The 15,407-nt window shown below is 45.8% G+C and overlaps 1 long non-coding RNA gene across 1 annotated transcript; it reads left to right on the top strand.

Annotated features, from left to right (window-relative positions):
• The first annotated feature begins 869 nt into the window (after positions 1-869).
• Positions 870-14,848, top strand: LOC120996897. Its single transcript, XR_005777971.1, has 3 exons — positions 870-1,048; positions 14,683-14,685; positions 14,836-14,848. It is a non-coding gene; the product is annotated as an uncharacterized LOC120996897 (long non-coding RNA).
• Positions 14,849-15,407: the final 559 nt, after the last annotated feature.

Here is a 15,407-nt window from a genome sequence, read left to right as displayed (position 1 = left end):
AATCAATTTGCTGTCTTTTTATATCACTATATTTTTTTACTTAACATATAAATTAACGGTCCTTATGAACTTTTCACTGGGACCTTATCATTTCCAGTACTGCGGAAGCATTATTAAAAATAATTAACAGTGACGCCTAATTGATATTACCGTAATTAAAAGCATGTGCCAAAGTGTCTGGGTCTTTTTTCAGCATCACTCCCTTAGTTGGGTTGCAGTTCACTAACAGTGGTTGACCAAAAACACTGCTGTTCAGGAGAAATGCAGAAAAAGGCTATAACATGAGAGGATTGCAATACGCGTTTAAAGGGGTTCTCCACTTTTAAAAAATATTTCCAAAAAGGCCTCAAAGGGATTGTCTAGTATTTTAATATTGATTTCCTACAGGTCCGACACCAGGCACCCTCAACGATCAGTTAATTCCTTGTAGCTCTGGCTTTCACTTCAATGGGAACAGCACTGTAGTCAACAACTCTGTCCTCTACACAATGAATGGAGCTGTGTAGTTCCAGCACCAACCTCCAGAGCCAGAGCTACAATGAATCAATTGAACACTTGGGGTACTAGTAGTCAGACCCCACTGATCATATATTGGTGGCCATCAATATGTGAGATTGTGAAACAGCTATTTCTGCATAATGTCTTTACTTAAACTGTCATTTGCATTCCGGGCACTAGAGGCCACTGTTTTGCAGCTACAGCAGCACACTCTGAGATTTAAATATGCAAAACAGCTGATGACTCATGCTGCTGTCTGTGAGTGAACCAGGAAGTGTGTTGATCTGGCATGGTGGAAGGATTGTGCTGTGAGGGACTGAATCCGATTCCATCCTGGCTTGCAGATGTCCGGCAGTTAATGGACACTCAGAAGAAGGAGAGTAGCTGTAATATCCTTTCTGTATCCAGCTCTTTTGAAAGAGAGGTTGTCCCAGGAAGACCAGTCCAGTGTGTGGACAGAAGGCCTCACTATCAAGCAAGGCCACACGGTTGCTGAGAAGTTAGTGGCCATCTCTGGTAGGCTGCATCCTCGGGCCCAGAACGGACACAGGTCAGTACACCTGGTTACTGATTGCAATATATTGTGTGGCGCCTGAAGTTACAGAGACTAGCCTAGGCCTAGCATTAGTTAGTCAGTTAGGACTACTGCAGCGCAGTTATTGACTTGCAGGCTCTGCTGCGTTTTCCACCGGCTAGGGGTGTCCTCTGTAGCGGCACAGCACGACTTGCAGGCTCTGCTGTGTCCGCCATCGGCTAGGCCTGTCCATTGGGCAGGGACATTTACTGTGGGTCCGGGATATAGCGTTTCTATGCATGTTTGTATTGCTTTGGTGATGCTTATGTTATTACTTGTCGTTTAAGTAAAGTTTTCTGTTCTTGCATATTAAGCTGGTGTCAGTGTCGCTTTCCTTGTCTGTGACTTCGCTGTATTCTGGGGAGCCCACCCCGGTACATGGCTTACAACTATCCAAATACCAGACAAATCCTTAACCAGCTCCTGACCGCCTAACGCAGGAATGCGTCCTGCGGGCGGCCAGGTTATTCCCCCTGGACGCATCAGCGCGTCATCTCGTTAGACGCAAGATTTCCTGTGGAGCGCGCGTTCACAGGATCGGAAGGTAAACGAGTTCATCTACAGCCTGCCAGCGCCGATCATTCGCTGGCAGGCTGTAGATGCAATTTTTTTAACCCCTGAAAGGTATATCAGACGCTGTTTTGTTAACAGCGTCTGATATACAGTACAGACCAAAAGTTTGGACACACCTTCTCATTCAAAGAGTTTTCTTTATTTTCATGACTCTGAAGGCATCAAAACTATGAATTAACACATGTGGAATTATATACATAACAAACAAGTGTGAAACAACCGAAAATATGTCATATTCTAGGTTCTTCAAAGTAGCCACCTTTTGCTTTGATTACTGCTTTGCAAACTCTTGGCATTCTCTTGTTGAGTTTCAAGAGGTAGTCCCCTGAAATGGTCTTCCAACAGTCTTGAAGGAGTTCCCAGAGATGCTTAGCACTTGTTGGCCCTTTTGCCTTCACTCTGCGGTCCAGCTCACCCCAAACCATCTCGATTGGGTTCAGGTCCGGTGACTGTGGAGGCCAGGTCATCTGGCGCAGCATCCCATCACTCTCCTTCATGGTCAAATAGCCCTTACTTTCAAAGTTTTCCCAATTTTTCGGCTGACTGACTGACCTTCATTTCTTAAAGTAATGATGGCCACTCGTTTTTCTTTACTTAGCTGCTTTTTTCTTGCCATAATACAAATTCTAACAGTCTATTCAGTAGGACTATCAGCTGTGTATCCACCTGACTTCATCTCAACGCAACTGATCGTTCCAACCCCATTTATAAGGCAAGAAATCCCACTTATTAAACCTGACAGGGCACACCTGTGAAGTGAAAACCATTTCAGGGGTCTACCTCTTGAAGCTCATCAAGAGAATGCCAAGAGTGTGCAAAGCAGTAATCAAAGCAAAAGGTGGCTACTTTGAAGAACCTAGAATATGACATATTTTCAGTTGTTTCACACTTGTTTGTTATGTATTCAATTCCACATGTGTTAATTTATAGTTTTGATGCCTTCCGTGTGAATCTACAATTTTCATAGACAGGACACCCCCCTATCATTCTAGGAACTCGCCATGCCCCTCACGGAATACCTTGGGGTGTCTTCTTTCCAAAATGGGGTCACTTGTGGGGTATTTATACTGTCCTGGCATTTTAGGGGACCTAAAGCGTGAGAAGTAGTTTGGAATCCAAATGCGTAAAAAATGCCCTGTGAAATCGTAAAGATTCTCTTTGAATGAGAAGCTGTGTCCAAACTTTTGGTCTGTACTGTACCTGCTACCTGGTCCTCTGGTGGTCGCTTTTGCTTGGATCGACCACCAGAGGACACAGGCAGCTCTGTAAAGTAGCACCAATCACCACACTACACTACACCCCCCCTGTGACTTATTAACCCCTTATTAACCCCTGATCACCCCATATAGACTCCCTGATCACCCCCCTGTCATTGATCACCCCCCTGTAAGGCTTTATTCAGACGTCTGTATGTGTTTTGCGGATCCACGGATCCGCAAAACACAGACACCGCGGATCCGCAAAACACGGACACCGGCAATGTGCTTTCCGCATTTTGCGGATCTGCACATTGCCAAAACTATATAGAAAATGCCTTTTCTTGTCCGCAATTGCGGACAAGAATAGGACATGTTATATAGGCTCTACAAAAAACGCAGTGTTCGCCCGATCAGGCCTGATCTTGTGCGCACACTTGCGTTCAGTCCGCCCCACGCAGTGACAGAAATATTTGTTTTTCTGATCACTGCAAAAACACCGTAAAATCGCTGCGGCGCTATAAAGATCACTTTTGAGGGGCATGGCAAGTTCATAGAAGATATTTTTTTTTTTGTCACAAGTTAGCGGAAATTGTTATTGTTTTTTGTTTTTTTGTTTTTTCTTACAAAGTCTCATATTCCACTAAGGGTACTTTCACACTTGCGGCAGGACGGATCCGACAGGCTGTTCACCATGTCGGATCCATCCTTCCGCTATTTCGCCGTGCCGCCGGATCGCCGCTCCGTCCCCATTGACTATAATGGGGACGGGGGCACAGCACGGCGGTGCACGGCGAAAGGCCGCCGGACTAAAAGTCCTGCATGTCCGACTTTTTAGTCCGGCGGCTCTCGCCGTGCACCGCCATGCTGCGCCGGAGCTCCGCCCCGTCCCTATTATAGTCAATGGGGATGGAGCGGCGGCACGGGGAAATAGCGGAAGGACTGATCCGACATGGTGAACAGCCTGTCGGATCCGTCCTGCCGCAAGTGTGAAAGTAGCCTAACTTGTGACAAAAAATAAAATCTCACATGAACTCACCATACCCCTCACGGAATCCAATTTTTTAGACATTTATATTCCAGACTTCTTCTCACGCTTTAGGTCCCCTAAAATGCCAGGGCAGTATAAACCCCACAGTATATACCCCACATGTGACCCCATTTTGGAAAGAAGACACCCCAAGGTATTTCGTGAGGGGCATGGCGAGTTCATGTAAATTTTTATTTTTTGTCACAGGTTAGTGGAATATGAGACTTTGTAAGAGAAAAAAAAACAAAAACATTATACCCATACTGTGTGAGAGAAATATCTCTGTAAAAGACAACTTTTCCCATTTTTTTATACAAAGTTGTCCTTTTACAGAGATATTTCTCTCACCCAGCATGGGTATATGTAAAAATACACCCCAAAACACATTGTCCTACTTCTCCTGAGTACGGCGATACCACATGTGTGACACTTTTTTGCAGCCTAGGTGCGCAAAGGGGCTGAAAGTCCAACGAGTACCTTTAGGCTTTACAGGGTTGCTCACAATTTAGCCCTGCCCAAAATGCCAGAACAGTAAACAGACCCCACAAATGACACCATTTCGAAAAGTAGACACCCCAAGGTATTCGCTGAGGGGCATATTGAGTCCATGAAAGATTTAACTTTTTGTCACAAGTTAGCGGAAAGGGAGACTTTGTGAGAAAAAAAAAATATATAAATTTCCGCTAACTTGTGCCAAAAAAAAAAAACTTCTATGAACTCGCCATGCCCCTCACGGAATACCTTGGGGTGTCTTCTTTCCAAAATGGGGTCACATGTGGGGTATTTATACTGCCCTGGCATTTTAGGGGCCCTAAAGCGTGAGAAGAAGTCTGGAATCCAAATGCCTAAAAATACCCTCCTAAAAGATACTCATTGGAATTTGGGCCCCTTTGCGCACCTAGGCTGCAAAAAAGTGTCAAAGACGCCCCAAAGAAGCTCCTGTACTTCTTGGGGCGTCGGGCGTTTTACAGCGCGATCGTACGCGCTGTAAAATGCTCAGGTGAGAACCATTCCCATAGGGAATCATTGGTTCTTGCCTGTTGAGCGTTTTACAGCGCGTAGGAACGCGCTGTAAAATGCTCAGGTGTGAATCAAGCCTTAGGGTCCATTCACACTTCCGTAGTGTATTGCGGATCCACAAATTGCGGATCCACAATACACCCGGCCGGGCACCCCCATAGAACTGAATATTCTTGTCCGCAATTGCGGGCAAGAATAGGACATGTTCTATTTTTTTCCGGAGCCGCGGACCCAAAGATCGGAGGCGCGCTCCAGAAATGCGAATGCGGACAGCACACTGTGTGCTGTCCACATCCATTCCTGCCCCATAGAGAATCAATGGGTCCGCACCCGTTCCGCAGAATTGCGGAACGGGTGCGGACACATTCACGGATGTGTGAATGGACCCTTATTTTGTGTTCTTGTGAGTACTGGAAAGATGAGTTTCTACAATGGAATCCAATGGACTTTGACAATATCACTATTATTTCTGTTCCTTCTGAGAAAATACTGTATAAGCTGTGGACATAATGATCTGTAAATTCATGATACACAAAGAAACAGAACAAAGAAACCTTGAGAATATTTTTTTTATTATAGTCCATGTTTTACCTCTCATAGAAGAAACCAATATTGTTCCTTAGACGTCTATTCTTGTATTGTTAAAATAGGAATAAACCTGGATTGTATATATATACTGCTGCAGTAAATTACCAGAAAAAAGTATAATGAATATAATAAACTGTATAATGATATTTCTCTCATCACATGAAAATTTCTACAATTTTCAGAACAGCACCAATTGTGTATTTTACTGAATAGAGCAATGCTGTGTGTAAAAGGATCAATAACACTGATTCATGAGATGAATAGAGCAAAATGATGTAAGGTTTCTGGCAATGTGATAAAGGAAACTTGTGAGGGTAAACATGGCTCTAATATAGGTCTAGTTTATAGAAACTGTTGAGGAAGGGTTGAGACACATGCATATATATACATATATGCATGAATACACGTGCATGCATGTATGATATATATGCATGCATTAATGGTCACTTATAGGGTGATGTGCGCGGATGTACCAAGCATCTGCGCACATCTGCCCTTAGTGGCCCACAGGGGCTCATGGTGACCCCTATGGGAGAGCTGTGCCCCCTTATAATGTAGGGGCTGTGCCCCCTTATAATGTAGGGGCTGTGCCCCCTTATAGTGTAAGAGCTGTGCCCCCTTATACTGTGTCCCCCCTTCATAACATATATGCCCCCTAATGTATGATCAATGTATACATGTGTATGGATGTGCCCCAAGCATCCATACACATGTATATTATATATATATATCCCCCCCCCTCATCTCCATGGGCTGAAACCAGGTGCATCGGTGTGAATGGGCCCCAAGCATTCACACCGATGCAATCTGGCTAATTGCATCAGAATGACCGGACAAGGGTCCGGTCATCCTGATGGATACAAAGAGCTCAGATTCAACAGAATCTGAGGCCTTTGTTCTAATTATCTCCAGCGCCGCTGGAGATAATTATGCATGATGGAAGGGAGGAAGAAACCTCCCCTCCTTCCATTATGCACATTCCGAAAGCGCAATTACTATCGCGCTGTCCGGAATGCCAGGTGCTGCAGGCGGGAGATCAAAGGCTTCTCCCGCCTGTCTGCTAGAGGCGCGGCCCCGCTGTGCGCTTGCAGGGACGCGCGGGCTGGCGCGGTGATGTCCTATCGCCGCGCCGGCCCACGTGTCCTGACTGGTGGCGCGCGCGCACAGCGCATGCGCCGCGGCCCGGGAGTGCGGGCTGCAGGGTATAAAGCCTGGCAGCTCTGCACACAGAGGGAGACCCCTACCGGACCCCCCTTCCCTACTGGCGCTTAGAGGAGGCGACCGGACCCCCCCTGGACGAACGAGCATAAGTATCACCCCCTTTATTATCCCCTATCCCACCAACGATATACCCCTGATCCCTACCACTATCCCACTAACGATTAACCCTTATATCCCCTGATCCCCTACCACTATTCCACCAACGATTCCTCCCCTTGTTAACCCTGTTATCCCTGACACTATACCTCCATTCCCTTGTTTGCCCCTGATTAACCCTTACATCATAGTGTCCTTGTTTGTGCCCCTGATTTACCCTTGCCTCTGGTTAACCCTTATTCTGTGTCCCTGATTTACCCTGGTCCCTGATTAACCCTTGCTCTGGTTGTGCCCCTGATCACCCTTCCATTGTTATCCCTGTTTAACTACCCCCTCACTGTACACTTGCAGGGTATTAACCCTTACAGTGCTGTACAGTCCTGATCACTTGCAGGGTATTAACCCTTGCATTGCTGTATTCTACCCTTGTGTTGCTGTCCGCTCTGTATTTGGGTCTGTGGCCTGCATACACCCCGGCAGTGCCACCGTTTACCCTCGTCGTACCGCATAGGGACAGTAAGTAGAACCAGGTGGGTGGGCTGCTAATATATATGTGTGAGTGGATTGTATAGTTAGTTTGTGGGTGGAATTTGGGAACCGTGTAGTGTAGTTTAGTGCTGTATTTATAGTACTGTATTGTTAGTGTATTGCGTGCTTAGTGTATTGTTGGTAATAATAAATACTGTGTTTTATATATAACTATCTGTGTAATGTGTGGTTATTGGCGATAGTTAGTTTAGTAAGGCGCATGCAGCTAGCTTAGTGATTTGCGTAAGGTAAAGGCAAGGTAGTGTAATATTATGATATAAATGTATAAATGGGTGGAGTCATCAATAGACGGCTCCTCCCATTTATGAATACTAATTATTGATATCTACATAAATATTGGTGATTAATATTCCCCCTTTATTGAAACCAATTAAAAAAAACAGCAAATTATGGACAAAAATATCTCTATACAAACATATGACCAGGGGCGTTGCTAGTTTAAAACATTCGGGGCCTGGGCCCCTGATGTTTTGTCCCAGGCCCCGAATGTCCTGCCTGCCAGCTAGATACAACTGTAAGTCCTCAGGACAGCAATACAATTGAATCTAATGCAGTGGAAAATCTGAAGGACCTGTAGTGACATCACAGGTCATGTGACCAGTAAAACAGGCAGTGGTTGAGAAGGACCTGCGATGATGTCACCATCATGTGACCAGTGCAGGAGAGGACGGCAGTGAAGAGAAGACTGGTGGGGGGGGGGGAAGAAGCTGTGGTGAGGTCTGTAGATGAGGAGAGGTAAGTGAAGGGAAAGGCAGAGCAATGCTGGGGGTTGTGGTTATTTAACTGTGACTGTATGTTAGGGCTTAAAGGCTATGGACAACTTTGTGCACAAAAAATCCATAACCCCATATCTTACCGTAATGCAGCACATGAAAAAATTGCACTTGTTTGTTTACTGGTATCAGCTTTGCTTCACATGCTCTCAGAATTGCTCTTCTATGAGTTTTGCTGACTGCTGTCATCTCCTGTGAGGCTCTATGGGCGTTCCTGTGAATTTCACATGCACCAGATCTGCTGCCCCACCCCCACATCCTGTTTCATAGCACAGCTAGCAGCCACTTACATATAGGCTGCTGGAACTTACAAGTAAGGGTACTTTCACACAAGCGGCAGGACGGATCCGACAGGCTGTTCACCCTGTCGGATCTGTCCTGCCGCTATTTCGCCGTGCCGCCGGACCGCGACTCCGTCCCCTTTGACTATAATGGGCACGGCGGCAGAGCTCCGGTGCAGCACGGCAGTGCACGGCGAGAGGCCGCCATACTAAAAAGTCGGACATGCAGTACTTTTAGTTGGGCGGCCTTTCAATATAGACGGAGCGGTGGTCCGGCGAAATAGCGGCAGGATGGATCCGACAGGGTGAACAGCCTGTCGGATCCATCCTGCCGCTAGTGTGAAAGTAGCCTAACTTGGTAGTAAGATTTCATTCCAATCCACAACATGGTGAGTCTTACAGTATGGTACAGCCTGTAATCAGCAGATCTATTTCTCACTTTCCATTCTGTAGAAATCCATTATTTGTAGACACAATAGATATTTCTGCTGGTAACATTAGTGCAGCGATCTACAGTCAGAACCATGGCGTAATGAGCAGGATATAGATCTCATTACTGACGCTCTCAGTACCTGCACTCTCTTCTGAATACAGTATTGTGTGCAGTCCGCACAGTGAGCGGTCACTTTTCCCACACAGATTAGTACAGTGTGGCGACACACAATGCTATGTACACATAGCAGTACACAGTGGGAGAGATTTATCAAAACTGGTGGAATCTGATTGGCTGCTATGGGCAACTAGCCAGTTCTACTTTACACCAGTTTGATAAAAGACACACACACACACGTATATATATATATATATATATATATATATATACACACTCACCTAAAGAATTATTAGGAACACCATACTAATATGGTGTTGGACCCCCTTTGCCTTCAGAACTGCCTTAATTCTACGTGGCATTGATTCAACAAGGTGCTGATAGCATTCTTTAGAAATGTTGGCCCATATTGATAGGATAGCATCTTGCAGTTGATGGAGATTTGAGGGATGCACATCCAGGGCACGAAGCTCCCGTTCCACCACATCCCAAAGATGCTCTATTGGGTTGAGATCTGGTGACTGTGGGGGCCATTTTAGTACAGTGAACTCATTGTCATGTTCAAGAAACCAATTTGAAATGATTCGAGCTTTGTGACATGGTGCATTATCCTGCTGGAAGTAGCCATCAGAGGATGGATACATGTTCTCATTCTGTTTACGCCAAATTCGGACTCTACCATTTGAATGTCTCAACAGAAATCGAGACTCATCAGACCAGGCAACATTTTTCCAGTCTTCAACAGTCCAATTTTGGTGAGCTCGTGCAAATTGTAGCCTCTTTTTCCTATTTGTAGTGGAGATGAGTGGTACCCGGTGGGGTCTTCTGCTGTTGTAGCCCATCCGCCTCAAGGTTGTGCGTGTTGTGGCTTCACAAATGCTTTGCTGCATACCTCGGTTGTAACGAGTGGTTATTTCAGTCAACGTTGCTCTTCTATCAGCTTGAATCAGTCAGCCCATTCTCCTCTGACCTCTAGCATCCACAAGGCATTTTCGCCCACAGGACTGCCGCATACTGGATGTTTTTCCCTTTTCACACCATTCTTTGTAAACCCTAGAAATGGTTGTGCGTGAAAATCCCAGTAACTGAGCAGATTGTGAAATACTCAGACCGGCCCGTCTGGCACCAACAACCATGCCACGCTCAAAATTGCTTAAATCACCTTTCTTTCCCATTGTGACATTCAGTTTGGAGTTCAGGAGATTGTCTTGACCAGGACCACCCCCCTAAATGCATTGAATGTGAAATGTGATTGGTTGACTAGATAATTGCATTAATGAGAAATAGAACAGGTGTTCCTAATAATTCTTTAGGTGAGTGTATATATATATAAGAAAAAAATGTCCGCACTCTCACTTTATTCACCCCAGTGTTTTCAGCTCATTCACAGTGTCTCTTTACAAGCTATGAGCTAAAACGGCACGACTAGTGTTGAGTGAACTTGTGTTTCAAGTTTGGCATACAAGGTACAGGTTATCTAAGAATTCCGTTATGGATTCCGCTACCACGGACCATAAGGGTCCATTCATACGTCCACAAATTGCGTATCCGCAAAACACGGACACCGGCCATGTGCATTCCGCATTTTGCGGCCCGCACATGGCCGGCACTATGATAGAAATGCCTATTCTTGTCCGTAGCTGCGGACAAGAATAGGACATGCTCTATTTTTTTTTGCGGGGCCTGACTCTGCCATACACAGCACCCACCTGACATTACTATATACATATTACATACACAGCTCTACCACATGTCCATTACACAGATAGTTTACTATATGCACATTGCACACACAGCTATGCTACATGTCCATTACACAAATAGAACTACTGTGTGCACATTACACATAGAAAACTGTACACCAGACGGGTTACACTGACATATCCCTGCTTTATACACACTTTCTATACATAAAGTACCTCTGCATTCTCCACCAGCACAGTCCTACAGGAAGCCTGTTTTCCCTTAACTCCTCCCACACACATGGCTGATCACATGACTGACATCACCACAGGTCCTATAGCCACACGCATGCGCCGGGAGCCTCACCAGCGGTTAGAGGGTAAGGAAAAATTATGGGCCAATGCGCAAGCGCGGCTAACTACTCCCCGACCGTGAGCCTTTGCTGGAGCTAGTCTAATCTGCGCTGGTTCTTGGTTGATCTCTTACGCTGGTGAGGCTCCCGGCGCATGCGCAGTGTCGGCCGGTGTCCAGCTGAGAGGTAAGGCGCAAGCGCATTAGGTGTCCCCAACTCTGGTGTGGAATTTCCCTACCCCGTCGTTGTGCGCCTGCGCGGCGCGGCACATCTCCTTCCAAAGCTGGGAACTTCATGTCCGGTGCGGCCGCGTCACAACAGGAAGTGACGAGGGTTGGGAAGTTTCACGGGTAGGGAAATATCACGGAATACCGGACCTGGCAGCTTCTGATACAGCACTTTTGATACAGCACTCCTGACTGGGGAGGGGATAGGGAGGAGGGAGAGGGAGACAGTGCGCGTTCTCGCATGCACACAGGAGGAGTTACAGAAAATCCGTCAAATGAGGGATTCTCTGTAAACTCACTGAGAGCAGCCTGCTGTGCATAGGAAGCACAGCAGGCTGTAGGACAAAAACGAAGAAAGATAGATAAATAGAACCAATTGGAGAAATGATTTTCTCCACAAAATAAATGGTACTGTATGTTGGAGGGGGCTGGGGGAGGGATTGATGTTATTTACATGGGACTGTATGTTGATGGCGGCTGTGGGAGGGAGTGATGTTACTTACATGGGACTGAATGTTGGAGGGGGCTCGGGCAGGGTGATATTATTTACATGGGACTGTATGTTGGAGACGGCTGTGGGAGGGAGTGATGTTATTTACATGGGACTGTATGTCGGAGGGGGCTGAGGGAGGCAGTGATGGTATTTACATCGGACTATGTCTGAGGGGGCTGAGGGAGGCAGTGATGTTATTTACATCAGACTATGTCGGAGGGGGCTGGGGAGGGAGTGATGTCATTTACATGGGACTCAATATTACAGGGGTCTGAGGGAGGGAGTGATGTTATTTACATGGGACTGTATGTTGAAGGTGGCTGGTGGGGGGAATGATGTTATTTACATGGGACTGAATGTTGAGGGGGTGATGTTTACATGGGACTGTATGTTAAAGGCGGCTGGGGATGAGGTGATGTTATTTACATGGAACTGTATTTTGGAGGGGCTGTAGATAGAGAGAGATGTTATTTATATGTGACTGTATATTGGAGGGGGCTGGAGAGATGGTGTGATGTTATTTACATGGGACTGTATGTTGGAGGGGCTGAAGGAAGGGGAGTGATGTTATTTACATAGGACTGTATTTTGGAGGGGGCAGAAGAGATGGTGTGATGTTATTTACATGGGACTGTATGGTGGAGGGAGGGAAATAGTGTTATTTACATGGGACTGTATGTTGGAGGGGCTGAAGGTAGGGGAGTGATGTTATTTACATAGGACTGTATTTTGGAGGGGGCAGAAGAGATGGTGTGATGTTATTTACATGGGACTGTATGGTGGAGGGAGACAGGGGGCACTGCAAATCCAGGGGACATTATAGGCATTCTTATTACTACTGGGGGCTCTATAGGAGGGACTTATAGATCCGCCTTATTTCTGCTAACAGCAGTATGGGGGCCTTATTACTACTAAGGGGTCTGTAGAGCGCTTTATTTCCACTGGGGTAACAATAATGGGTCTTATTTCTACTGGGGGCTCTGTGAGGGTATCAATAATACTGGATGGATCTTCTACTAATGGGGGCACTCTTGGGGAGCGTTATCACTGTTGGGGGCACTGTAGTGGGCAGTATTACTAATGAGGGCATTCTAGAAGGGAATTACAATTGGTGGGACTTTGAGGAGCACTATTAATATAGGGGGTATTGGGGAGCACAGCGAGCAGCAGGATAACACTGTTGGGACTCCGGGTTGGGGGATGATAGAAATGAGCTAAGATGTCCGTGTGTCACACTGTACAGAGATGAGGCGCGGCTGAGAGAAGTTGTCTGGACCGAATGGAGAAGATGATGACGGAGAAGATCTACATCAGAGGAGACGTCACCTGGGAGGCCCTGGATGTGACAGGTATGTGCTGCCTTATAGCTGTATAGCAAGAAAAGCAAAATATGGGGGGGGGGGGGGGGGGGGGCGACTTAGAGAACTAGGCCATATTCATTGGAGCATGGGCCCCGGATATTTTGAGACCCTAGCATAACACCCCTGCATATGACCCCATGGGGTTATTTTTTTAGACACCGGTCTTAATACCCCTGTGCTGGCGCTTGATGCACCTAAGTTATGTAGAGGCGCCAGCTTCTACATAACTTAGGCGCATCCTCTGCCGGCGTACAACAGCCTAAAATCCATGCTAGCTCCCTTGCTGGCGTAGATTTAGAAAATTCTTTATGCCAAAAACTGGTGTAGAAAATGATAAATGAGACCCAACTGTCGGGCTTTGCATATTCTGGATACTTTGCGCCTCTGCTTTGGCACTTCCTTTGACAGGGAAGAAGGACTTGAGACCAGAGTGGAAAACGCTGGTCATAATAAATGTCCCCCTATATTTTTATTATCATCAGTTTTGACAATGCTAAACTGCTGACGGCATTAGGTAGGTGCTGGGGAGAGTGTGACAAATAATTACCTTTTGTGGAGCTTTTCTTATCAGGAGTAATGAAAATAGATGGTTTTATTCTACTAGATTCTGCTTCCACAAGTGCCCTGGGGGTGTTGCTTTACTGTGAAGTACTCTCTGCGTTCGTTATTGAGCTGCTTCACAACCCTTGCCCCCGTTCTGAATGAGAAATGTAGCATCAAACCAGAAGACCGCTACAGCTATCAGCAGAGAGGAGGAGTTGTGACGCAGCTGAATGATGAAAGCACTGCTCAGTGAAGCACTGCTGAATCTGGCAGAATAAAACTTCATATTCACACTTCTCCTGATAAAAGATTTACAAAAGATGTGTCTGTACTGCTCTCCATAATCCCTATCTAGTGCTGTTGGCATCAAAGTGGCAAAACATCTCACTTTAGCAAATTGCATTTATCATGTAGAGAAAGTTAATACAAGGCACTTACTAATGTATTGTGATTATCCATATTGCCTCCTTTGCTGGCTTGATTCATTTTTCCATCACATTATACACTGCCCGTTTTCCAGTGGTTACGACCACACTGCAATCCAGCAGGGGTCATGCTTGCACACTATAGGAAAAAGCATTGGTCTGTGTACTCCCATGTCCCAGCCACCAGAAAGGCTGAGGCAGGATTGCAGGGTGGTGGTAACTCAGAATATGAGCAGTGTATTAATGTGATGGAAAAATGAATCAATCCAGCAAAGGAGGCTGTAGTGACAAAGTGGCTTTTAATTAAAGCCTTTAAGATACACTCTGGTGCTCCGAATCAAAGTAGCCCCCAGGGGTTAATATCCACGCGTGGCTGAGAGACTAGACGCTGACACATACAGTACAGACCAAAAGTTTGGACACACCTTCTCATTCAAAGAGTTTTCTTTATTTTCATGACTATGAAGGCATCAAAACTATGAATTAACACATGTGGAATTATATACATAACAAACAAGTGTGAAACAACTGAAAATATGTCATATTCTAGGTTCTTCAAAGTAGCCACCTTTTGCTTTGATTACTGCTTTGCACACTCTTGGCATTCTCTTGATGAGCTTCAAGAGGTAGTCCCCTGAAATGGACGCAGCGTGTGGATAAATTATCCACAACACCGGACATACTACGATGTCACATGCATCCAGCACATAGAAAGTAACAACCGGCATATACAACACATATATAAAAGGGGAACCGACCTTGGGACCTTGGTGAGCGCACCCCTGACGCGCGTTTCGCTCAGATTCTTCAAAAGGGGCCCCCCATTGGTTCTTACGGTTCAGCTGGCTTGCTAGCACCTGCATTGTTACTTGAGTTCACCTTTTCTCCTGGCCTGTGGGTGAGAGTTCATCTCATTTTAGCTACTTAGCTTACTCAGGCCATCAGGAGAGGTGCACTCAGGGGATATATTGACTGTTGTGACACCTTGGTGGGGCGCTGATCCGCAGTGCTGCCACATTACTGCTGTTATTTATTACTATTGTCTATTTATTGTCCTTTATGTGACTAATCAATAAAACATTTTGTTATTTATGTACATGTGTGTTCTTGTTTATCGGTTCTATCATATGGGGGAGACTGGAGGTCATCAGTGCTTCTGATTTGTTTGGATCGAAGTTTTCATACAATTTTTGATCATGATCAACAGTCACACAAGGGAAAACCAGTCTCAACACTTCCTTGAAAGGAATCCAGTTATGCTTTTCTTTGAGCTTCACTGTGCTTGTGGTCAACAACACACGGAATGGACCATCAAACCAGGGTTTTAGGACTTTTCTAACGTGTCTTTTACTACCGCCCAATCTCCAGACACAA

Source organism: Bufo bufo, chromosome 1, assembly GCF_905171765.1.
Source record: "Bufo bufo chromosome 1, aBufBuf1.1, whole genome shotgun sequence".
NCBI lineage: Eukaryota > Metazoa > Chordata > Amphibia > Anura > Bufonidae > Bufo > Bufo bufo.
The sequence above is the reverse complement of the archived record's forward strand: the minus strand, read 5'-3'. Positions and strand labels throughout refer to the sequence as shown.